Source organism: Phyllostomus hastatus, unplaced genomic scaffold (genome assembly GCF_019186645.2).
Source record: "Phyllostomus hastatus isolate PE091 unplaced genomic scaffold, TTU_PhHast_1.1 phas_scaffold_28, whole genome shotgun sequence".
Lineage (NCBI taxonomy): Eukaryota > Metazoa > Chordata > Mammalia > Chiroptera > Phyllostomidae > Phyllostomus > Phyllostomus hastatus.
The window spans coordinates 8,092,127-8,118,339 of NW_025334022.1; the positions used below are offsets into that span (position 1 = coordinate 8,092,127).

Sequence of the window (26,213 nt, forward strand, 5' to 3'; positions counted from 1 at the left end):
TTTGTTTGTTAGTTCACTGTCTTCATTAGATTCCACATATGAGTGAAATCATATGGTATTTGTCTTTCTCTCACTGGCTTATTTCACTTAGCATAATATTTGTCAGGTCCATCCATGCTATCGCAAAGGGTAAAATTTTCTTCTTTTTATGGCTGAGTAGTATTCCATTGTGTAAATGTCCCATAGTTGTTTTATCCACTCATTTACTGATGGAAACTTGGGCTGCTTCCATATCTTGGCAATTGTAAATAATGTTTCACTGAACATAAGTGTTCTTATGTCCTTTTGAATTAGTGTTGTGGGTTCCTTCACATATATTCCCAGAAGTGGGATAGCTGGGTTGAAAGGCAGATCCATTTTTAACTTTCTGAGGTACCATATTTTGCTGTGTATAATGCGCTGTCGTCTATAGTACACACCCATTCTTTTTGCCCAAATGTTCAGGAATAAATCTTTTGTTTTAATTTTTTAATTCAATTTTTAAGTGAGACTTTTTTTAAATTGAAGTTTCCTTACTGGTACTGCTTCCATGAATGCCCATGGCCAGGTAAAAGGGGAGGAGAACCAGGTGGCATGAAGAAGAGTCATCTTCATGACATTCCATTTATACACAGAACTAAACAGACAAGCACAGAGTCACTATTGCAGTTAGAATTTGGCAGAATGGGAAAGGTGAGGAACAGGTCGGAGTTGGGGTGTCATTAAAAAATACAGGCCCCTCCCAAACTGGGGTGCCTGGGGAGGACTTGGTCTGCTTGACCCAAGAGGAATCAGAAGATCAAAAGTGGTTTGGGAATGCTGGAACCATCAGGGGTGAAGGGAGTAGGAAGGTCCAGGGATTGGAGGGCTGTTTGGCAACTGGGTGAAGGGACTGCCCTCCCCCTGTTGTGATCCCCTCAGCCCCTCTGGTCTGGCAAGAAGGGGGCATCCAGCAACTCCCACAGGCAGGTCTCAGGCTGCCAAATGCTCTAGGCAGGGGGCTGGATGAGGCTCACAAGGCTTGCCCTCCAGGGAGATGACAGCACTGCCTGCCAGCTTCTCTGCCAGAGTGCAGCAGTCCTTGACCTTCTCATAGCAGTTTGCTTGTAATTCATACTTTTTCCCTGCCAGCTTCTTCTTGATGGCATCCTTGGAGCTGACATAGATCATTTTGCTCTTCAGGAATACAGACTCAGGGGCCCAGAACGTAAACACCAGGTCCTCCTTCTTGCTCTCTTTGGTCTCATAGGTTGCATCATAGAGGGCATAGTGGCAGTCTTTTCCAGCAGCATCTTGACAAAGGTTGCATAGGGGTCATCTATAGTGTCGCCCACTTCATCTACCGGGATCTCCTTGCCCTCCTCCAGGATGATGTTCTTCTTGTCTTCACTCAGGCAGAAAAGCACTGCCTTCTTGCACTTCTTCACCTCCTCCAGAGTCGAGTACTTACGCACCTCCATGTCATTGAAGACTTTGATGACTCCATCAGAGACACCCACACCAGAGGCCATGTTTCTGGAAGAGAACAGGAGATATGGAAAACAGCCTAAGAAGATGAGAGCCACTGTAGCTGCTGCCGGGATCTGACTGAACATATAATTCATTTTTTTAGTTATTTGTATTTAGAAACAAAACAGATTATCATATTCCAGGATATTATTTTGTATATGGATATCATCATTGCTTTCTAAATCTGCACTCTTAATGCATGAGCATAAATAAAAGAATTAAAAACATTTATATAGATACAGAATTAGTACTACCCATGTAAAATGCACATCCTTATTTTTCCCTAAAAAAATTGGGCAAAAAAGTCTGTCTTATACATGGCAAAATACAGTATTTCCATACTGTTTTCCACAGTGGCTGCACCAATCTGCAATCCCACCAATAGTGCAAAATGGTTCCCCTTTCTCTACATCCTCATCAGCACTTCTACTTTGCTGATTTACTGATAATCACCATTCTGACAGATGTGAGATGATATCTCGTTGTGCTTTTAATTTGCATTTCTCTGATGATTAGTGATGTTGAGCATCTTTTCATATGTCTATGGAACATCTGTATGTACCCTTGGGAGAAGTGTCTATTCAGGTCCTTTGTCCATTTTTCAACTGGATTGTTTAGGTTTTGGTGTTGATTTTTGTAAGGTCTTTATATATTTTGGATATTAACCCCTTATCAGATGTATCAGCAAATATGTTCTCCCATCCTATGGGTTGTCTTTTTATATTGAGGACAATTTCCTTTGCTGTGCAAAAATGTTTTTAGTTTCATGTAGTCCAGTTTATTTTTTCTTCTGTTCCCTTGCCTGGGGAGATATATCCCATAAAATATTGCTATGAGCAATGTCAGACTTTGCTGCCTATGTTTTCTTCTAGGATTTTTTTGGCTTTGGGTCTAAAATTAAGTCTTTGATTCATTTTGAATTTATTCTTGTGTATGGTGTAAGAAGGCGGACTAGTTTCATTTTTCTGCATGTATCTGTCCAATTTTCCCAACACCATTTGTTGAATAAACTATCTTTAGCCCATTGAATGTGCTTGCTTCCCTTGTCAAATATTAATTGATTATAAAGGTGTGGGTTTATTGCTGAGCTCTCTGTTCTGTTCCAGTGATCTATGCATCTGCTTTTATGCCAGTACCATGCTGTTTTGATTACTATAGCATTATAGTATATTTTGATATTAGGTAGCATGATTCCTCCAACTTTGTTCTTCTCAGGATCACTGTTGCTATATGGGGCCCTTTGTGGTTCCATATGAATTTTTGAAATATTTGTTCTAGTTCTGCAAAATATGTAATTGGAATCTTGATAGGATTTGCATTGAGTCTATAGATTGCTTTAAGTAGTATGGGCATTTTAGTGATGTTAATTCTTCCTATCCATAAACACAGTATATACTTCCACTTATTTGTATCTTCTTCAGTTTCTCCCTTCAGCGTCATAATTTTCTGAATACAGGTCTTTTATATCCTTACTTCAGTTTATTCCCAAATATTTTATTCTTTTTGAAGCAATTGTAGATGAGATCATCTTCTTAATTTCCATTTCTGTTAGTTTGTTATTGGCATATAAAAATGCAACTGAATTCTGTATGTTAATTTTGTATCCTGCTACTTTGCTGAATTCATATATCAGTTCTAGTAGTTTCTTGGTAGAATCTTTGGGGTTCTCTATATACAGGATCATGTCATCTTAAAATAATGACAGTTTTACTTCTTCTATTCCAAATTGTATGCATTTTATTTCTTTTTATTGCCTCATTGTTGTGGCCAAGAAGTCCAGTACTTTGTTCAATAAGAGAGGTGAAAGCAGACATTCTTGTCTTGTTCCTGATCTTAAATAAAACACTTGTACTTTCTGCCCATTGAGTATGATGCTGGCAGTGGGTTTGTCATATATGGCCTTTATTAAGTTTAGGTATCTTCTCTCTACTTCCACTTTGCTCAGAGTTTTCATCATAAATGGGTGCTGAATTTTATCAAATTCTTTTTCTGCATCTATTGATATGATCATGTGGTTTTTATCCTTCATTTTCTTTATATGGTGAATAACATTTATTGATTTGCAAATGTGTAATAGCCTTGCATTCCAGAAATAAATCCCCCTTGATCATGACATGTAATCTTATTGATGCACCATTGTATTCAGTTTGCTAATAATTTGTTGAGGATTTTAGCAACTATGTTCATCAGGGATATTGACCTATAATTTTCTTTCTTTGTAGTGTCTTTGCCTGCTTTTGGAATTAGGATCATGCTGGCCTCATGAAATGAGCTTGGGAGCCTTGCCTCCTCTTCCCAGCTCTACCTAATACATAGAAACAAACACAGGGAGGCTGCTAAAATGAGGAAACAAAAAAATGCAGCCCAAATGAAAAAAAAAAAAAAAAAACAAAAACAAATCAAAACTCCAGAAAAAGAGCTAAAAGAAATGGAGATAAACAATCTATCAGATGCAGAGTTCAAAACACTGGTTATAAGAATGTACAAAGAATTTAGTCAGGACCTCATAGCATAAAAAAGTCACTAATTGAAATAAAGAACAATTTACAAGGAAATAACAATAGAGTGGATGGAGCTGAGAATCAAATCAATGATTTGGAACATAAAACAACCCACAGAACAAGAAGAAGAAAAAAAGAGTCCAAAAAAATGAGGATAGTATATGCAGCCTCTAGGACAACTTCAAGAGGTCCAATATTCACATCACAGGGCTGCAAGAAGGAGAATAAAAAAAGCAAGAAATTGGAAATCTATCTGAAAAAATAAGGCAAGAAAACTTCCCTAATTTGGTGAAGGAAATAGATGTGCAAGTCCAGGAAACACAGAGAGTCCAAACAAGATGGATGCAAACAGTTCCACTCCAAGACACATCGTAATTAAAATGCCAAAGGCTAAAGTTACGGAGAGAACCTTAAAAGCAGCAAGAGAAAAGAAGTTAATTAACTTCAGGGAAGTTCCCATAATACTTTCAGGTGATTTCTCCAGAGAAACTTTATAGTCTATAAGGGATTAGAAAGAAATATTCAAAGTCATGAAAAGCAGCGGCCTACAGCCAAGATTGCTCTACCCAGCAAAGCTATCATTTAGACTCAAAGAGCAGATAAAGAGATTCCCAGGCCAGAAAAAAAACTAAAGAGTTCATCATCACCAAACTATTATTATATGAAATATTAAAGGGACTTATTTAAGAAAAAGATCATAACTATAAACAATAAAATGATAATACAAATCTATCAGTAATTGAATCTAAAAAGCAAACTAAGCAAACAAGAAGAACAGAGATAGAGAGCATTTTGATGGTTGCCAGATGGGAAGGGGGAATGCAGGAATAGGTGAAGAGGTGAGAGGATTAAGAAGTACAAATAAGTCATTAGAGAATAGCCATCAGGATGTGAAATACAGTATAAATGGAGTAGCCAAAGAACTTATACACATAACACAGGGACATGAACAATGGTTGGGGGATTGCTGAGGGAGTGGAGGGTGCTGGGTGGAGGAGGAACAAAGAGAGGAAAATCAGTAAAACTGTACAGCATAATCAATAAGATATAATAATAAATACATACATACATACAAAAAAGTTTACTAGGGTTACACCCTCTTGTTGGATTGTTCCCTTTATCACTATGTGATGTCTTTCTTTATCTCTTATCATAGTTTTGGTTTTAAAGTCTAATTTGTCAGATATAAGTACTACTACCCCAGTTCTTTTTTCTTTTCCATTTGCATGAAATATCTTTTTCCATCCCTTTGCTTTTAGTCTGTATGTATCTTTTGATTTGAGGTGGGTCTCTTGGAGGCAGAATATATATGGGTCTTATTTGCTTATCCATTCAGCTACTTTCTGTCTTTTGGTTGGAGCACTTAAGCCACTTACAATTAAGTTGATTATTGATAGATATGTATGTAGTGACATTTTATTGGTAGACTGTTTTTCTCTGTTTTTTTTTTGTTATTGTTGTTGTTCTTGCTCTTTTTCCTCTTTTTAAAGTAAGATTTTTAACATTTGTTGCAGCACTGGCTTGATATTAATAAACTCCTTTCTTGTCTGGGAAGTACCTTATTTCCCCTTTAATTTTAAATGTTAGCCTTGCTGGGTAAAGTAGCCTTGGTTGTAGTTCTTTGCTGATCATCACCTTGAACATTTTATGCCACTCCCTTTTGACCTGAAATGTTTCTGTTGAGAAATCAGATGACAGTCTAATTGGTGCATCCTTGTATGTAGCTACCTGCTTTTCTCTTGCACCTTTTAGGATTCTCTCCTTGTTGTTAAGCCTTGTCATTTTAATTATTATGTCTCAATGTAGACCTGTTTGGGTGCAACTTGTTTGGGACTCTCTGAATTTCCTGGATTTCTGTGTCTTTTTCCTTCTCCAGATTAGGGAAGTTTTCTGTCATTATTTCTTCAAATAGGTTCTTGATTCCTTGCTTGCTCTCTTCTCCTTCTGGTAATCCCATGATGTGGATGTTGTTATGCTTTCATGTTTCCCAAAATGTTTTTTAAGCTCTCCTCATTTTTTAAAATCCAAAATGTTTCTTAAGCTCTCCTCATTTTTTAAAATTACTTTTTGTTTTTATTGCTCTGCCTGGGTGTTTTTTTTTTCTATCTTGTCTTCCAAATCACTGATTCGATACCTGCTTCATGTAACCTACTGTTTATTTCTTCCAGTGTATTATTTATTCCAGATACTGCATTCTTTATTTCTAACTCATCCATTTTATGGTTCTATGTCTTTTTCTCATGCTGTTGAGTATCCTTATGATCATTATTCTAAAGTCTCTATCTGATAAATTTCTTGTCTCCATTTCATGTAGCTCTTCTTCTGGATAATTATCTTGTTCTTTCAATTGGGGTCTGTTTCTCTGTCTTCCCATTTTGGGTGCTTCTTTGTGTTTATACGTATTAGGTAGATCTGCAAAGACTCTGGTGTAGGTCTTTCTCAAATGCTGCTTGTGACTGTTCCTGGTCAACCTGTTTGGAGCTATCAGTGATCCACAGTTTGCATCTCCATTTGCTGGGCCTGTTTGCGTGCAGAAAGAAGCAAGCAGTGCACCAAGGCTGGCTTTTATCAGCACAGGACCCTGGAGAGGATCAGTTGAAGTGTCATAGAACTCACAGAGATCTGCCATACTGGTTAAAGTAATCAGTGATATAGCCTCAAGCTATAATCATCAACCCACTTAAGCTCCATGTAGTGGGGCAGAGTAATTCTTATGGCAGGGCTATTATTTCCTCTCAGGTTGAATCCACTTGGGGAGGACTGCTCTGCCTGAGAAAGATGGCTTCTCCAGGATAGGGAATGACTCAGCACAGGGATCCTGGTGGTTCTTCCTTCATTTTCTCCCCAGAGCCACCAACCAAAGACTCTCCTCAAGCATCTTTAGTCTACTCTCCCCACCCTCTACCAGAGCCCAGGGTAAGTGACTGCAAATGAAATTTTTTGCATTGGTCCTTTAAGAGGTTCTCTGCCTCTCCTGGCAGATAGAAACACTGCTGCTTTTCACAGCTGAATGCTATCTGTATTCCTTTCCCAGCTCTGGTGCTGTAGGCTTGGGAGTCCAGCTTAGGTTTTAGACCCCACACTTCTTGGGGAACCCCCTGTCCACTGAAATATCCCTCTGGAACTTCAGCTGCTACCTATGGGAGCCTAGGCAGGCCTCTCACACCTCCTCTACACTCCCTACCAGTTTCGTCATGGTGAAGTGGTTTCTTCTGTCTGTCCATGATTATAAGGCTTCTTTCCAGCTGGTGTTCAGTTGATTATTCAGGACAATGTCTCTTCAATAGTTGTAATTCCAGATTAGTCCTGGGTGGAGGTTAGTGTAGCTTCCACTTACTCCTCTGCTCTCTTAGATTTCCAGTTTCATCTATTCTTAATATTTTAAGTAATATCACCACACTAACAACTACCAAATTTATATTTTGAGTCCTAAGCATTCCCCTGAGTTCTAAACTCAAATATTTAATGGTCTCCTCAATCATTCCATTTGTATGTTTTACAAGTACATCAACATCTGTGTGATCAAAATCAGTCTTGACTCACACTTTCATGAATGCATTCTGCCTCAGCAGCCTTTGATTTCTCCCTCCCCCTGAGCTTCCATAGCTAATATACTGCTCAGGTTGGTCCACTCAACCTTAAAAACACACTACAAGTTTCTCTACTTCTTTTAGCACCATTGCCACTACCTGGCCTAAAACACTTTCCTTTCTCTAGTGGAATCAAAGCCTCTCATCTTGGTCTCCCTGCTTGCACACTGGACCATGTCCAATTCCACACAGCAGCCAGAGTGACTTTCTTAAGGCAAAACTGGATCCTGGTGTTCCTGTACTTTAAGCTTATCAGAGGCTTATCACTGCACTCACAGTAAAGTCCAAACTCCTTCCCACAGCCTATAGATGCCTACATGACTTGGCCTCTGATGAACTCTCCAGGCTTTTAGTGTGTCATTCCCCTGGTCTTTCCCAGCTCCAGCCTCACTGAACTTCTTTATTTCCTTAAACACACCTCAAAGCCTTTGTTCATGTGGTTCTCTCAGTCCAGAATGCTCCCACCAGCAATGCCACCCCACTATCTGCATGGCTGTTTGTTTCCTACTCCCTTCCTCTAAGAGGTTTTTACCCATATCCCTGTCTAAAGAAATTTCCCTCATTATTATTTCTCTAGTTGCACCTATGCCACATTTTAATGGCTTGTTCACATATTTTTGTTTACTATCTCTCAGCTATCCTAAGTAAACTGGCCTATATATCAGTTATGAAAGCAACAAACGGTTTGCTTTTTCAGAAATTTTTAATTGAGCCTCTGTAAGTGTCGAGCACAGAGCTAGGCATTGAGGATATTGTGGCAAATCTGAAACATGTGATATGGGTTCTTATGGAGTTTACTTTGAAGGGAAACAGCAGACAGCCTAGTGGTATTACCATATGTCTTGCCTAGGAAAATCCCTAGTGTTATCCCTTAAAATATTAAAAATGATCCCTTTTCTCCATATCCACATTTTAATCCATAAAACTTGACCTCATTATCTGGAGTTACTTGTCAACCTACAGTCTCATTTTAGGAGTTAGGATTAGCTCTGATCAAAATAACAGAAAAGATTAATTTAAGGAGATGAAAGTTTTATTTATCTCTTCCATAAGAGAATTAAGGATGTATTCCATACAGGTTTGATAGGTTGAGTTTATAAAGTCACCAGACACCCAAACCTCTTCTAAGTTGATGCTGCACCATATTTACCATGTTGCCTCAATGCCATGATGGTTGTTTAAGCTCCAGCCATTGCATCTAAAATCCACACAGCAGAAATGAGGAAAGGGAAGAAAAAAACTCCTTGCTTCTGAGAAAGCTTCCCAGAAATACTGCTTACATCTCATTGGCTAGAACTTAATCAGGCCACTCTGCCTAAGGGAGTCTTTCTCCTTCTTTTTCTTTTTTTTTAAGATTTTATTTATTTATTTTTAGAGAGGGAAGGGAGGGAGAAAGAGAGAGAAAGAGAAACATCAGTGTGTGGTGGCTGGGGGTCATGGCCCGCAACACAGGCATGTACCCTGACTGGGAATCGAACCTGTGACACTTTGGTTCGCAGCCCACGCTCAATCCAGGGAGTCTTTCTTTAGCTGGGTATATTGCCATCCCCAAACAAATTCAAGTTTCTGTTTTTAAGGAAGAGAAGAAAGAATATTAGAGTAAGCAACAAGCAGTTTCTTCTCTGTGTGCTTGGATATATTGAATGATGAGAAGGATGAAGAAAAGAAGAAGCAACCACGAAAAAGTCCACCAGAAAGAGTCCATGACCACTGCCTATTCCAGTGGGCCAAAGCTTGCTGGCAGGTATGGCAGTATGCTTGGGAAACAGAGTGGTCAGTGTAGACTCTTGTGGGGAAGGGGTGTCTCTGCTGCAGAACTGCTTTCGCAGAATTGCCCAGCCAAGGGGGACTTAGAATGGGACCCAAGAGGCCTTTCATCAGTAATATTACAGAAACTGGGAGCCAAGACTATCCTTTTAAATGTTTTTATGGAGGGAAAAGGGAAAGCAATCCCTAAAATAGTCAGCCCTAGGTCAAAATCTGGGGATCTAATTTCCAAAGCTAAAATTCCAGGAAAGACCCTTAGTTTTTGGTGTCTGTAAAAGAAACATCAACATGTAAGTTTCAAATCTTGGGATTGCAAGAGGCCTTGCAAATCATCCAGTCCAGTCTAATCCCATATCCCACAAATCACTAGCATCTTCTACCCCTCAGCCTCACACTCAAGACAGACAGGCTACTTCTGGCCAAGATGGAGGCATAGGTAGACACACTGTGCCTCCTCACACAACCAAAATAAGGTCAGCAACAATTTAGAAACAAGACAACAACCAGATCTGACAGAAAATTGAACTGTATGGAAGTTGGACAACCAAGGAGTTAAAATATACACATTCATCCAGACAGGTAGAAGGGGCGGAGTTGAGCAGCCAGGGGGTAAGGGGCCTGCACAAAGAGCAGTGGGACCGGGTGTGTAAGGCACCTCAGGCATGTGAGGTATCCCAAGCACACAGGTGGCTGCACGCAAGGCACCTGGCTATCCGGGCCACATTCGCACGCAGATAAACCAGGCGAAAGTGGGCAGTGAGACAGACTGCGCAACCCAGAGTCCCAGCGCTGGGAAATAGAACCTCAGGACACTGACTGAAAACACCTGTGGGGGTTGAGATGCAGGGAGATACTCCCAGCCTCACAGGAGAGTGCGTTGGAGAGACCCACAGGGTCCTAGAACTTACGCAAGCCCACCCACACGGGAATTAGCACCAGAAAGGCCCAGTCAGCTTGGGGGAAGCTGCAGAAGGGACTGAAATCCAACAGAGAGAGGAGCAAGTGCCATTGTTTCCTCTCAGACCCCGCCCCCACATACAACGTCACAACCCAGTGACTGGGTTGCCCTGCCTTGGAGAACACGTAAGGCTCCACCCCACCCCACCCCCCCAAAAAAAGACTCAAGGCCCTGGCTGGCATGGTTCAGTGGATTGACCACGGGCTGCAAACCAAAGTGTCGCAGGTTTGATTCCCAGTCAGGGAACATATCTGGGTTGCAGGCCATGACCCCCAGCAACCGCACATTGATGTTTCTCTCTCTCTCTCTCTCTTTCTCCCTCCCTTCCCTCTCTAAAAATAAATAAATAAAATCTTAAAAAAAAAGAAGTGGAGAAAAAAAAGTCTCAAACCAAAGTACAATCAAAGCCTCAGAGCCAATACTTTTAAGTGACCAAGAGATAGCCAACCTATCAGATGCACAGTTTAAAGCACTGGTGATCAGGATGCTCACAGAATTGGTTTAATTTGCTCACAAATTAGATGAAAAATTAAGGCTACAATAAGAGAAATGAAGGAAAATGCACAGGGAACCAATCGTGATGGGAAGGAAACTGGGACTGAAAAAAATATAGTGGACCAGAAGGAAGAAAGAAACAACCAAACAGAAAAGAATGAGGAAACAAGAATTCAGAAAAAATGAGGATAGGTTTAGGAACCTCCAGGACATCTTTAAACATTCCAACATCTGATTCATAGGCATGCCAGAAGGAGAAGAGGAAGAGCAAGAAATTGAAAATTTATTTGAACAAATAATGAAGGAGAACTTCCCCAATCTGGCAAAGGAAATAGACTTCCAGGAAGTCCATGCAGCTCAGAGAGTCCCAAAGAAGTTGGACCCAAGGAGGAATACACCAAGGCACATCATAATTACATTAGCCAAGGTAAAAATGAAGGAGAGAATCCTAGAAGCAGCAAGAGATGAGGGGACAATCAACTACACAGGAGTTCCCATCAGACTGTTAGCTGATTTCTCAAAAGAGATTTTGCAGGCAAGAAGGGGCTGGAAAGAAGTATTCCAAGTCATGAAAGGCAAGGACCTACATCCAAGATTGCTCTATCCAGCAAAGCTTTCCTTTAGAATGGAAGGGCAGATAAAGTGCTTTTCAGATAAGGTCAATTTAAGGAGTTCATCATCAGCAAGCCTTTATTTTATGAAATGTTAAAGGGACTTATCCAAGAAAAAGAAGATAAAAACATGTATAGTGAAATGACAGCAAACTCACAATTATGAACATCCACACCTAAAACAAAAACAACTAGGCAAGCAATCAATCAGAACACGAACAGAACCACAGAAATGGAGATCACATGGAGGGTTAGCAACAGGGGAGTGAGAGGAGGAGGGAGGGGGAAAAGATACAGAGAATAAGTAGCATAGAGGGTAGGTAGAAAATAGACAGGTGGAGGGTAAGAATAGTATGGGAAATGTAGAAGCTAAAGAAATTATGACACATGGACATAAACTAAAGGGGAGAAGGTGGGTAGGAGAGGATGTGCAGGGTAGAGGGGAGTGAAGGGGAAAAATGGGAAAACTGTAATAGCATAATCAATAAAATATATTTTAAAAAAGACAGGCTGTATTGAGATATTAATCTGAGGGGACTATTTTCTATGGAAATGTACCTTTTACAGAGTTAAAAGATTTTGCAAAGGAAAATTACCCAATAACACCCAGTTCCCTGCCTCTGAAAGTTTGTCACCTGACCTTACCCATCCAGTGGGCAAAAATTCCTCAGGCGGAAGAGAACACCTGCCTCTCCCACAAAGGCTAAATATTCTATTTTTTTCCCTTAGCAAGAAACTGGTAAGTAACTGAATTTTCCTCTCCCAGTAGTATATCCCCTTCTCGGCAAAACCAAGGAATTGGGTCACATGACCTAGGCCTATGTGGTTTTGAAGGGCTCAATGTAAGGCATACAATTGTTTAACAAACTTGGACCACAGCCTGTGTTCTGGTTGACAAAAAAAGAAGCTGCTAAATTCCAAAGTTTGGCAAGTGGTTTTTCCATACACTTCTGATCCATGTGACCTATTTGCATTCGTCTCCTAGAGAGGCATTAAGCTCTCTTAGGAGTACATAAAACTAGCCTAGACAAGCACCCCATCAGGGTATGAGAAAGGGAAAGTTTACAAAAATCCCTGCTATCAAGTTACCAAGGCCAACCCTGGCTGGTGTGGCTCAGTGGATTGAGTGCTGGTGTGTGAATCAAAGGGTCACTGGTTTGATTCTCAGTCAGGGCACATGCCTGGGTTGTGGGCCAGGTCCCCAGTTGGGGGTGATAGAGAGGCAACCACACATTGATATTTCTCAGAGACATGGAAATAAACAACAAACTGACAGTAACCAGAGGGGCAGGGGAGAGGGATGAGGGGGGAAAGAAAGGGATGGGTCTTCAAGGAACATGTATAAAGTACCCGTGAACAAAGACAATGGGGCAAAGATTAAATGTGGGAGGTGGGGGCGAATAGGGAAAGGGAGAGTAATGGTGGGAAAATGGGGACAACTATAACTGAATATCAATAAAAATAAAGAAAACACAAACAAGGAAAACCTCATACTGAAGGTCCTGGCTAATGTAATAAGACAAGACAAGACAAGAAAAGGTATACAGATTAGGAGAGAAAAAATAAAACTGTCTTTATTCACAGATATAATGATAGTCTGTGTAGAAAATAAAAATAACTGACAAAAATTATTGAAACTAATAAGCAATTACAGCAAGGTTGCAGGATACACAGTTAATATACAAAAATCAATTGATTTCTAGCATACCAGCAATGAGCAAGTGATATTTAAAATTTAAAACATATTATCATCTACATTAGCACCCACAAATATTAAATACTTAGGTATATACCTGACAAAATATGTACAAGGTCTATAGGTGGAAAACTATGGAACTCTGATGAAAGATAATCAAAGAAGAATGAAAAGTGTGAAATATCCCATGTTCATGGACAGGAAGACTCAATATTGTCAAGATATCAGTTCTTCCCAAATTGATCTATAGATTCAACACAAACTCAAACAAAATCCCAACAAGTTATTCTGTGGTTATTGACAAACTGATTCTAAAGTTTATCTAGAATCTTCTGGCCAAGACAGAGGCATAGGTAGATATACTGTGCCTCCTTACACAACCAAAATAAGGACAACAACAAATTTAAAAACATAAAACAACCAGAACTGATAAAAAATCAAACTGTATAGAAGTCTGACAACCAAGGAGCTAAAGAGGGAACGTTCCTCTAGACTGGTAGCAAGGGTGGAGACGCGCCCCTGGGCACAAAGGGCTGACAGCAAGGCAGTAGCTGGAGGACCAGGTCAGAGGCTTGTGGACAGGGTGAGATGGCAGCTGGCAGCATGGGCGGTCCCACATTTATGTGCAGATAAACCAGGAGGAACAACTGGGGAGTGAGATCACACAACCCAGGGTTCCAGTGCAGGGAAATAAAACCCCAAAGCCTCTGACTGAGAAAACCTGTGGGGGTTGAGGTGGTGGGAGAAACTCCAAGCCTCACAGGAGAGTTCATCAGAGAGACCCACAGAGTCCTAGAACATACACAAGACCACCCACCCAGGGATAAGCACCAGAAGGGCCCAATGTGTTTGTGGGTAGTGCGGGAAGTGACTGAAAGCCAGAAGAAAGCTGAATAAGCAGCATTGTTCGCTCTTGTACTCCTCCCCGACAAACAGTACCACAATGCAGTGGTGTGGGTTGCCTTGCCCTGGTGAACACCTAAGGTTCTGCCCCTTACTACATAACAGGTGGGCCAAGACAAAAAAAAAATGGTCCAAATGAAAGAACAGATCAAAGCTCCAGGAAAAATACAACTAAGTGATAAAGAGATAAACAACCTATGAGATGCACAGTTCAAAACACTGGTAATCAGGATATTCACAGAAATGGTTGAGTATAGTCACAAAATAGAGGAAAAAGTGAAGGCTATGAAAAGTGAAATAAAGGAAAATGTACAGGGAGCCAATAGTGACAGAAAGGAAATAGGGACTCAGATCAATGGTTTGGAGCAGAAGGAAGAAAGAAACATTCAACCAGAACAGAATGAACAAACAAGAATTCATAAAAATGAGGAGAGGCTTAGGAATCTCTAGGAAAACTTTAAATACTCCAACATCCGAATCATAGGCATGCCAGAAGGAGAAGAGGAAGAGCAAGAAATTGAAAACTTATTTGAACAAATAATGCAGGAGAACCTCCCCAATCTGGCAAAGGAAATAGACTTCCAGGAAGTCCATGCAGTTGAGAGAGTCCCAAAGAAGTTGGACCCAAGGAGGAACACACCAAGGAACATCATCATTAAGTTACCCAAGATTAAAGATAAAGAAAAAATCCTAAAAGAAGCAAGAGGAAAGGAGTTACTACAAAGTAGTGCCCATTAGGCTATCAGCTGATTTCTCAAAAGAGATCTTGCAGGCAAGAAGGAGCTGGAAAGAAGTATTCAAACTCATGAAAGGCAAGGACCTACATCCAAGATTACTCTATTCAGCAAAGTTTTCATTTAGAATGGAAGAGCAGATAAAGTGCTTCCCAGATAAGGTCAAGTTAAAGGAGTTCATCATCACCAAGCTCTTATTATATGCAATATTAAAGGGGCTTACCTAAGAAAAAGAAGATAAATATATGAACAGTAAAATGACAACAAATTCAGACCTGTCAACAAGTGAAACTAAAAGAAAAAAAACAACAAAAACAAAAACTAAGCAAACAACTAGAATACGAACAGAATCAGAGAAATGGACATCACATGGAGGGATTTCAGTAGAGAGTGGGAAGGGAGGAATAGCAGGGAAAAGGTACAGGGAAGAAGAAGCATAATTAGTAGGCATAAAATAGACGGGGAAAGATAAAAATGGTATAGGAAACAGAAGACTCAAAGAACTTCTATGTACAACTCATGGACATGAACTAAGGAGGGGCAATGCTGGAGGATTGGGGGGGCAGTGTGGAAGGGGGATAAAGGGAGAAAAAATGTGAAAACTGTAATAGCACAATCAATAAAAATACTTAAAATAGATAAATAAAAATATGAACAGTAAAATGACAACAAACTCACAACTATCAACAACCAAACCTAAAAACAAAAACAAAGACAAGAAGAAAACCTAGAAAACACTGAGAAAAGGAATAGAATCACAGAACTGTAGAACACATGGAGGGTTATCAGCGGGGAAGGGGAGGTGGGGAATGAAGGAAAAAGTACAGGGAATAAGAAGCATGAATGGTAGATAGAAAATGGACAGGGGGAGCTTAAGAACAGTATAGGAAATGTAGAAGCCAAAGAACTTATAAGTATGACCCATAGACATGAACTAAGGTGGGGGATGCCAGTGGGAAGGGGTATGCAGGGTGGAGGGGAATAAAGGGAGGAATGTGGGACAACTTTAGTAGCATAATCAATAAAATATATTTTAAAATTAAAATAGCCCTGGCTGCTGTAGCTCAGTGGATTGAGCATGGGCTGTGAATCAAAGGGTTGCCAGTTCAATTCCCAGTTAGGGTATGTGCCTGGGTTGCCGGCCAGGTCCCAAGTGGGGGCCACGTGAGAGGCAAACACACATTGATGTTTTTCTCCCTTTCTTTCTCCCTTCTTTTCCCTCTCTCTAAAAATAAATAAATAAAATATTTAATAAAAGTAAAATAAAGTTTATATGGGGAGGCAAATGACCCAAAATAGTCCATATTGAAGGGGAACAAAGTCAGAGCACTGATACTACTCAACTATAAGATTTACTACAAAGCTACAGCAATCAAGACAGTATGATATTTGTTAAAGAATACACAAAGAAATCAATGGAGCAAAACAGCCTATAAATAGATCAAATATATATACTTATGGATCTTTGATAAAGGAGCAAAGATAGTTTTTTTTGACATATGGTGCTGGTACAATTAAGCACCCACTTACAGAAGAAAATGAATCTAGACACAGAACACACTCTGCAAAAATCGACTCAAATGGATCATATACCTAAATGGAAAATGTAAAACTATGATAATATTGAATTCTACAAGGAAGGAGAAAACCTAGATGACCTAGGGTATAGCAATGACTTTTTAGATACAATATGAAAGGTACAATCCATGAAAAATAATCAATAAGTTGGACTTCATTAAATTAAAAACTTCTGTTCTGTGAAAGACACTTTCAAGGGAATGAGAAGACAAACCACAAACTGGGATAAAATATTTGCAAAAGACACATCTGATAAAGGACTGTTATCCAAAATATACAAAGAACTCTGAAAACTTAACAATAAGAGAATGAACAACTGACTTTAAAAATTAGCCAAAAGATCTGAAGAGAAATTTCACCGGAATAGACACCACGCAGATGGCAAATAAGGATATGAAAAATGTTCAACATCATACATGATTAGGGGAATCATATTAAAACAATAAGATACCACTGAACACTTATTAGAATAGCTAAAATCCCAAACTGACAACACCAAATGCTGGAGAAGATGTGGAGCAACAGGAATTTTCATTCATTGCTTGAGGATGGGGAGGGATGCAAAATGGTCTTTCAGCCAGTTCGAAAGACAGTTTAGTGGTTTCTTATAGAACTAAACCTATACTTAACCATACCATACAATCCAGCAATCATGCTCCTATTTACCCAAATGTGTTGAAAATTTATGTTCAACACAAAAATCTGCATATGGATGTTTATAGCAGCTTTGTTCGTAATTGCCAAAACTTGGAAGCAACCAAGATGTCCTTCAGTAGGTGAATGGATAAACAAACTGTTTTACTCCAGACAATGCAATGTTTTTCAAGCACTAAAAAGAAATAAACTATTGAGCTACAAAAAGACATGGAGGAACCTTAAATGCATGTTATTAAGTGAAAGAAGTCAATCTGAAAAGCCTACATACTGAATGACTGCAATTATAGTATCATACTCTGGAAAAGGCAAAACAATGAAGACAGTAAAAAGTTGCTAGGAATAGAGGGGAGAGAAGGATGAATGAGAGGAGTACAGAGGATTGTTAGGGCAATAAAACTATTTTGTTTGATGCTATAATGATGGATACATGTCATTATATATTTTGTCCAAACCCACAAAATATACAACATCATTACAGACATTGGGTGATAATGTGTCAATGTATGTTCATCGATTATAACAAATGTACCACTCTGGTGCAGGATTTCCACAGTGGAGAAGGTTGTGTATGTGGGGGTACAGGAGCACATGGGAATGCTCTGTACTTTCTGTTCAAATTTGCTGTGAACCTGAAACTGGTCTGAAAATACATTCTATAAATTTTTAAGAACATAAAATGGCAGGTCACTTAGAGATCATCTGTGCAGTCTACTTATTTGGCAGATGGAACAGCTGAGGCCCAGAGAGGAGAAGGTACTTGCCTAAAGTCACATAGCAAGTTTGTAGCCAAGTCTGGGCCCAAACAAAATGCTTTCCTCCTCCTTCTCTTTCCAATATATATCATGCCATGTAGCAAGGGTTAGCACATTTCAGTCAATGACTTGCATGAGCTCTTCTGAAACAGTTTACAAGCTCCACTGTCTGGAAAGGGACAGAATGTCTTAGCCCTAAGTCCTTTTGCCCTTGAAGCACAAACTCCTTGACCAGTGGGCCTCCCTGATTCTTAAAAGATCAGCCTGCTGTCACACCCAGGCCTCACTTCTGTCCTGAGTTCTGCTGAACCTTCAGAGCTAGGTGTAGACTCAAAGGTGAGAACCAAATAAGGAGCCTGGGGCATTTCACCCTGCCCTGTTCTCAGCCCTTCAGCTCCTGGCCAAATTTCAGAACAACGAAGAACTGGCAAACCCATTGCTTAGTTACTATCCATTCATTGTAAAGTCTCATAATTTGTTTTAAAGGAGATTCTCTTTTAAAAAACTTTGATTTATACCATAGGCTCCCATGTGCACATTAAACTGTGTTTCAGTCTGTACAAACACATCTGAAGTGTGCATTGTTTGCAGCTGGCAGTGGGGAACCAGCTCCTCTGTCAGCACTGTCCTCTCCAGATGCCTGTGACCCAGGCCCAAGGTTCTATTTGAATTAACACATGATTACCCCCACACTCTCCAAGTTTGGAAAGAGCCCCAGTGCATGCATGGATAATTTGATCTTCCATACTCCTTTTGCATTGAAAATGATTTCATGAGAAGTAACCTTTCAGAAAGAGGTCTACCTTTTCCTATTCAGCCGTATCCCTTCTCCCTGACCTCTCCATGCCATCTAGGCCCCCACTCCTATCTCCATGTGACTTCATTGATTAATACCTTCATTTATGGTTTTTTAACCTTGCATGTCTACTGATGTTCTCTATAGCTAAAATGGGACTGTTTGTCTCATCCTTATAATAATGACTCCAACCCTTCACCCTCCCCTCTCTCAGCTTCCATTCCACCTCACTCCTTCCCTTCACAGTCAAAGGTCTCTGAAGAAGAGGCCCCCTCAATGTCTGTACTTCCTCACTACTTGCACACTCAGCAGTACTTGAATTTTGACTTCATCTTTCCTCCCCCTGCACCATTTTCTCAAAGATCAAAAGTAACGGCAGACCCAATGGACACTTTGCAGCTCCTAGCTTTGGGACTTCTCTGCAGCCCAGGTTGCAGGGAACTGCTAAGCTTGCTCCCCTTGAAACTCTCTCCCTCTGGGCCTCCACGACTTCTTCTCCCCTTGTCCTCCTTCTACTACTACAATTATCTTTTATCTACCTTGACACAGTCTTCATATTCTGCCCCTCTCTCATGTTAGAGTTCCTCAGGACTTTGTCCCCAGACCTCTTCTCTTCTCAAGATTATAATACACTTTCGCATTATGGCCTCAGCTTTTCAACCTCCATCTCTATAGTCCCACATTGTGTGGCCACAGCCCAGACCTCTCCTCTGAGATCCAGACCTATATATCCAACTGCTGGTGACTCACTAACATCTCACACTTGACACATCCAAGATGACTCATCACCTTTCCCCATAATTTTTTCTTTCTACTGTGTTCCCCATCTTTCAGAAAGGCTCTCTCAGACACCTAATCAATTAAGCCAGAACTATGAAAATTATACCAGAAATTATACTCTTTCTCCTTCACTCTCCTCCATATTCAGTCCATCAATTTGTTCTGCTAGCTGTACCTTCAAAATATATCCAGAACATGACTACTTTTTTATCACCTCTACTACTGCTTTCCAGATCCAAGCCATTATCCTCTCACTTGGATGGCTGTAGCAACCTCCTAACTCATCTCCCTGCTTCCACTTAGTTCCCCTTCAGTCCACACCCCACATTAAAACCAAAGGGACTGATGCAATATAAAAGGCCCATATCACTCTTCTGCTCAAAATGGCTTCTCACCTCACTCAGAATAAAATTCAAACTCCCCACCAATGCAGAAAAGGAAGTCCACATTCTGGTTTCTGGATCTTTGCTGGTTACTGTTCCCTCTGCTGGAATAATTTCCCTGTTATGTCCAGCCAACCTGGTGACCACATACTCATCTTTCAAGACAGTAATAGAAGCTTCTTGATATTCCAAGGCTGAATCTACCATTCCCTTTATGGCCATCTATAGTATCTGTAAGTCATTGCCAGGAAATACCTATTGTGCGTTGTTACTACTCGCTCTTGTCAGTAACCAATTCCATTAGTTTGTGGTTTATTCTTTTTGTGTTTCTTTCTGTACAAATGAGCAGATGCATTTATATTTTATCACTACCCTTCCTTCTTACACAAAAAGTAGCATAGTAAAGATACTTTTTACACTTTGGGGTTTTTTTTTTACTTATTAACATATCCTGGAAATTACTCCCTCTCAGTTCATTGGGAGCATCTTCATTCTTTTTTACTGCAGCATAGTGATCCATTTTGTGGCTGTACCAAATTCCATTCAATGACTCCCCTATGTATGAACATTTAGGTAGTTTCAACTATTTTGCAATTATAAAAGATGGTATATGAATAACCTTGTGCATATACATTCCCATATTATTGGAGGCACATCACAAGGGTAAATCCCTAGAAATAAGATTGGTGAGTCAAAAGGTAAATATATATATAATTTTTGTGAGATATTGTCAAATGCCCCTACAAAGGGTTGTATCAATTTCCTTTTCCACCAGTAATGTATGAGAGTCACTTCAGACATTTTTGGAAAAGAGTTTTCTCTGAACATTAACTAGTGACATTTTCTAGCTGACCTGTCTTTGTCCATGACTGATCCACCCCGTTACACACAAAAGCCCCTCAGCCACTCAGCACACAATCCCATCTGAAACCCAATCCCAGAAGGAGCATGGACAAAACAGAGTCCTCCATTGCCGGCAAAGCCCCTGCCTCTTGTGCCTTTCACACTTTTTTTTGTTGTTGTTGTTGAGGAAAAACAATAAGCAAATTATAGTGGCTCCAAGTGTACAAGTGACAGACCTATCAGAAGGTTCTTAATCAAGGGTCAATTAGCTTGAGGAACACAGGAGAAAGTACAAGGAAAGTTTAATACTTTTCCAGGATCACCAAGTACCAATTTGGTTTGTTCAAAGGGCCATAATGAGGACAGGCATCCATTTTGTAAATAAATAAACCATCCTATTGAGAAAAATAACGATAAAAAGTAATTTACTGTGCTTCAAGGATCACAAAGTGCTTTCACACACCGACACTGACTTATTTGATCCTTACAATAGAAGCATCCACCCTGGATCAGTTGCTTCCTTGGCCAATTTTCAATATACATTAAGTGGTTCATGGACTTTAACTATGATTTATACACCCAGACTTCAAAGGGTTAATGAGAGCTGAACTCTGAAAAACCTGAATTTATTAGAGGCACAGGGTTGGAGGAAGACTGGGAGCAGGAAGTGGTCAGGAAGCCGAGTCTGCCCCAGGCTCGAATTTCCCTGACCGAGAGCCTCAGATGAATTATGGTGGAAAACCCCCAACTGCACTGTATCCTCTCCCTTTAATTGAGGCATTTAATGAACAGACTGCATCGTTCTCCAGAAACAAGAAATGTTAATCATTTTCTTGGACGGAGAGTTCCAAGCAGCCCTTGCAGCTTTGTGCAGACCTTCAAAAGAACTTCTGTAGACAGAGTGTGTGAAACGTTTTATGTTTGTCTATTAAATTTTCACTGGGTTCCCTTGCCCTCAGTAATATCATTAGAGTAGAGCCCTGAGAACCTGGCCAATATTTGTCAGACATCCCAGAACACAAGGGAGGGATCTGAGGCTATAAAACAGGTAATGCACTCATGAGACCCTTCTGCCAGTACCCTCCTGTTTCTCCCTGTGTGCCCAGGAACCCCTCACCTCACCATGACATCATTATCACAAGCTAATTGAAAAAGGCCTTCTCTTGACCCATTAGCTCACAGCAGCATAGTGTCCTCCTGCTTCAACTCACACATCAGGCTGTCCCTCCAAGTACAAAATGGGGAGGTATGGTCATTTTCTCTCTTGGGCATTCCAAGCTTGTCAAGGTTTCAAGAGAAATTTGAATAGTGTAAAGTAGGGGTGTCAAACTCATTTTCACCAGGGGCTACATCAGCCTCACAGTTGCCTTCAAAGGGCCGAACATAATTTCAACTCCTTAACAATTAAGGAGTGGTTACATTTATACAGTCCTAAAATTATTTCAGCCCTTTGAAGGCAACCCCCAGGCTGATGTGGCCCCCAATGAAAATGAGTTTGACAGCCCTGGTAGAGCCTATAAAGTCTTTGCTTAGAGAAGCAATTATGAGTGTTGAGGTGTGGAATCAGACAGACCTGAATTCAAATCCTGGCTCTGCTTTTTGCTGCCCTTTCCTGTATGATCTGGAGTAGGTCACTTAACATCTCTGAGCTTCATTTCCCTCATCTCTAAAGTGGAGGGAAAGGAGTATAATAGTATCTCCCTCATAGGAGTTATTGTGGGAATTAAATGAGATGAGGAGCATAAAACACTTACTCTGGCCTCTGGTGCATAGCTGCTATGAGGTTCCTAGCATGTCACAACTAGAGATGACCTTGGAGAGCATTTACTGGGACCCCTCATTTTCTAGATAAGGAAATGGACACAGAGGGAGGTTTTGCAACCTGTTAATGAAAGAACCAGGATTAGAAAACTTTCCCTAACCCTTTTCAGCCCACTATGGTGCCACTCTTGCCCAAAGAATGGCACTCCCAAAGCAGATGGGTAGAGAGTGAGGTGAGGTGAGGCCCAATCTGCTGTAACCTAGATTGGAGAGATAACAAGTGCCACTTTGGCGGGTGCAGTGTAAATGGGCAGCAACGCTGGCTACCAAATGAAACCTGTGAGAATTTTCCTCTCTAGGATTATTTTCATGATTATCTACACCCAAGGCTATTTCAGCAGAGCCTTGGTTGACCATCCATTTGGTATCACTTCTCCCTAATTGGTTGTCAGCTAAGCTATTCCCAAAGAGCAAATGTTAAATGTTTCACTTTAGGAAGCAGAACATTCATCCTCCTTGGGCTGTGAGCCAGGCACCACTCCCAAAGGCCTTTTGGGCTGGGTGTGGGGCTGGGTAAGGAAGGAACTTCTCTCCCCAGCTCACTTTGTGGTGGGAAGTTCTGTGGTTTTCACAAGGACAAGTGCAGAATTAGGGGGTGGAGCAAGGATGCTGTGGCTCTTGTGATTGGCATTCCACAGAAGTGGTGTGTCCAAGAGCAGCCAATTCCATGCAAGCTCAGGAGTGAGGGCCCTCCCCGCCCTGACCTGCCATAACCCTGCGTGAGGTTGTTGCTTGCTTGCTCTGAGACTGAGGAGCACTGGGAGTCCTGCCCAGCTCAGCACTTGGTTATACTATGGAGGCAGGAAGCAACTGGCCAGTAAATACTTAGTTTCTGGCTGAGCAATGGCCAGACTAAACAGGGTTGTGTTATGCAATTGAGGGATGCTGCTGACTTCAGTATACCCCCAGGCAGTTGAACTCCAGAGCACCTCAAATAATGGATAGCAGAGTCGCTTTATTTCCTTCTCACTCTGAGGATCTGCATCTGCTTCCAGAACCCCAGACATGTGACAAGTCATCAGTGAATTTATCCTACCAGAGTTAACTTTGCTTTCTACCCTTGGTTCTCCATTAACCTCCCTTTTGTGGGAGAACAGGACCAAAAGGCAGAGTGACCTTGGGCAAGTTGTTCCCCTTATCTAGGCCTCAGTTTCCTAATCTGTGAAATATGTTAGCTGAACTTCTTCACTGAGGTCTCCACAGCTGCCACCTTAGGCCAAGTCACCATCAAGTCCTCCCAGTTTGTCTCTCCTTCCACTTCTGTCCTCCTTCAATCCATTACCAATATAGCAGCCAGAGGACTCTTTAAAATACTAATTATATTGTACTACTCCCCAGCTTTAAATAAAATGCAAACTCCTTACTGTGATCTGCAAGGTTCCTACCTTGCTGTCTAGTCTCATCTCTTGCCTCGTACCTCCTCACTCCCTCTGTTCCAACTACATCAGTCTTCTGGCATATTCCACAAACATGCCAAGCTTGTAAGTGCCTCAGGATTTCATGCACCCTCTGGCTGAGATGCCCTCCCTCAGTTTTTTGCCTATTTAATTCCTGGTCATGCTTATGGTCTTGACTCAAGGTCACATCCTTGGGTAAATCCACCTTGAACAGCATCCCTCCTTCCATTCCTGTCAGGCTCATTCAGGTTTTCCTGTGATAAACACGTTTGCAGGACCCTGCTATTTTCCTTCCCAGCACTTCTCATAACTATAATTTTTTAATGTCTGTCTTTCCCACTAAACTCGAAACTCTATGAGCCTCATGTGGCCTGCTCACCATTTTATCTTTGGCACCTTGTGCATCACCTGGTATATAAGGGGAGCTCACTAAAAATTGATTGAATGAATGAACGAGTGAATGAAGCTCCCTGCCAGTGTAGGCAGCCTACAGTGCATTCCCCACAACTCCTTAGCCTGGTCAGAGTGTTCCTGCCCTCTCTGGAGCTCTAACACATTGAACTAATGACCTCACTCTCAGATAAGCCAGGAGGGCAAACCTATTGTTAGAAGACTCTAAATAGGGTCACTCCTAAAGCCCAAAACAGAAGACTTTGATTTATGTTATTTATTCCCCTGGCTCCTTTCATTAGTGATCTGATCCCCCAAGTATCCATTGGGTGCCTACTATATACCTGGCCCTGTCTAGATGCTGTTAGTCTAAAGGCATTTGTCTTCCCACGCTTGGTCTGGGCTATTTGAAAGCTCACATGTAAACAACCAATTCTCATGCACATTGGCCTGTACTAAGTGCCTGGGAAGATGGAGCAGGAAAGAGCAATTGAGCACTAATTGTCCTGTGAATACTTAGTGGGGGAAGAAGGAGGGGCAGAAAATTGTGCAAGAAGGTAATCCAATTAGTAGCAGAATAGGAGAGCCTTTCCTGATGAAAACAATGAGCATCAAAGAAGGAGGTCAATGTTGCAGAGGGCTCTCTGTCCATTGAGTCACCACCAGGCATTGTGTGCTGGGGTGGCAGACCCATAAGCACCTCCAATCCATGTTCACACAATCCACCACAGCAACTCTCACATTATGGGGTCTCGGAACTACTCACAGAACTTCTGAAACATTCAGAACCTACTCCTTCCTCTGACCCAGCCAGTCAGTTCTGATTGAGTGGGTCAGGCTTGGGATCTAGCCATCTACATATTTAATAAACACTCCTCAATGTTGTTCTGAGACTGGTGGTCCAAAGAGAACACTCAGAAGAACACTGGTCACATGACAGATGCAAGTGGGAACTGAAGTGAAAGCCAAGGACCACAGTGCATCTTGAGGACTTAGAGTACATCACTGACTGATGGGGGGAAGGAGTGAGTTTGTGGGTAAGTGACAGAGACTAGGTGAGGGTGGGGTTAATGGTATAAGAGGGAAGTCCTAAGTCCATGAAAAGAGTTCTCAGGGTCTTCTTGGTGGCCATCCATTCCTGAGTGTTCTGCTTGCCACAGGATAGGGATCTCTGGTGTGCCCAGGGGATTTCTAGGCCAGCAGGGAAGAAACAAGATGACAGTTTTTCTAGAGGTGAACCCAGGAACAGCAGAATCTCTAAACTGCTCCATTTCTTCAATTGGGCAGTGGTGGAAACAAGTACACTGGGATCCAAAGGCTTAGCCTACAGGTGAAAGGGAATAATAGAGCAGGATGAAATTACATGAATGTACTTCACTCATCCCTTCAGTTATTTATTCATTCTACAAATGTGTGGTGAAGGTCAGACACTGTACTAAGAGCAGTGAGGTTTGGTAGTGCCACCATCTGCCACCTGTCAAAGCCAGAAACCATAGTATCATCCTATACTCTTCTGTCTCTCTTACTTATCTCCTCCAGGTAATCTGTTTACCAAACTTCATTGATTCAACATTCTAAATGTTTGTTGACTCTAACCCTCCTCTCTAGCCCCTCTGCCATTTCTTTAGTACCAAAGATTACTAACTCTTACCTGAACCTTACAGAAGTTTCTTCTCTGATCTCGCCACACTCAGGCTTGTCTCACTCCAATCCATTTCCCATCCTGTGACCGGCCTGATGGTCTCTTATTTTTAAACAACTTAATCAAGGCATAGTTTACATACCATAAAATCACCTATTTTAAGTATACAGTCCAATGATTTTTGTATATTCAGAGTTCTGTAACCACCACAATCCAATTTTAGAACCTTTCATCACCCCCAAAATGTCCCTTGTGCCCATTAGCAGTCACTTCCTGTTCCCCTCCAGCCTCAGATGATCACTAATCTACTTTCTGTCTCTGTGGATTTGCATTTTCTGGTCATTTCATATAAATGGAATCAAGCACCATGTGGTCTTTTTTGTTTGGCTTTGATTGCCTATGTTAATACAGAATTTTGCTTAGTTGAAACT

The 26,213-nt window shown here is 41.0% G+C and overlaps 1 pseudogene; it reads right to left on the reverse strand.

The window, feature by feature from the left end:
- Positions 1–885: 885 nt before the first annotated feature.
- LOC123805214 lies at positions 886–25,873 on the reverse strand (annotated as a pseudogene).
- Between the last annotated feature and the right edge of the window lie 340 nt (positions 25,874–26,213).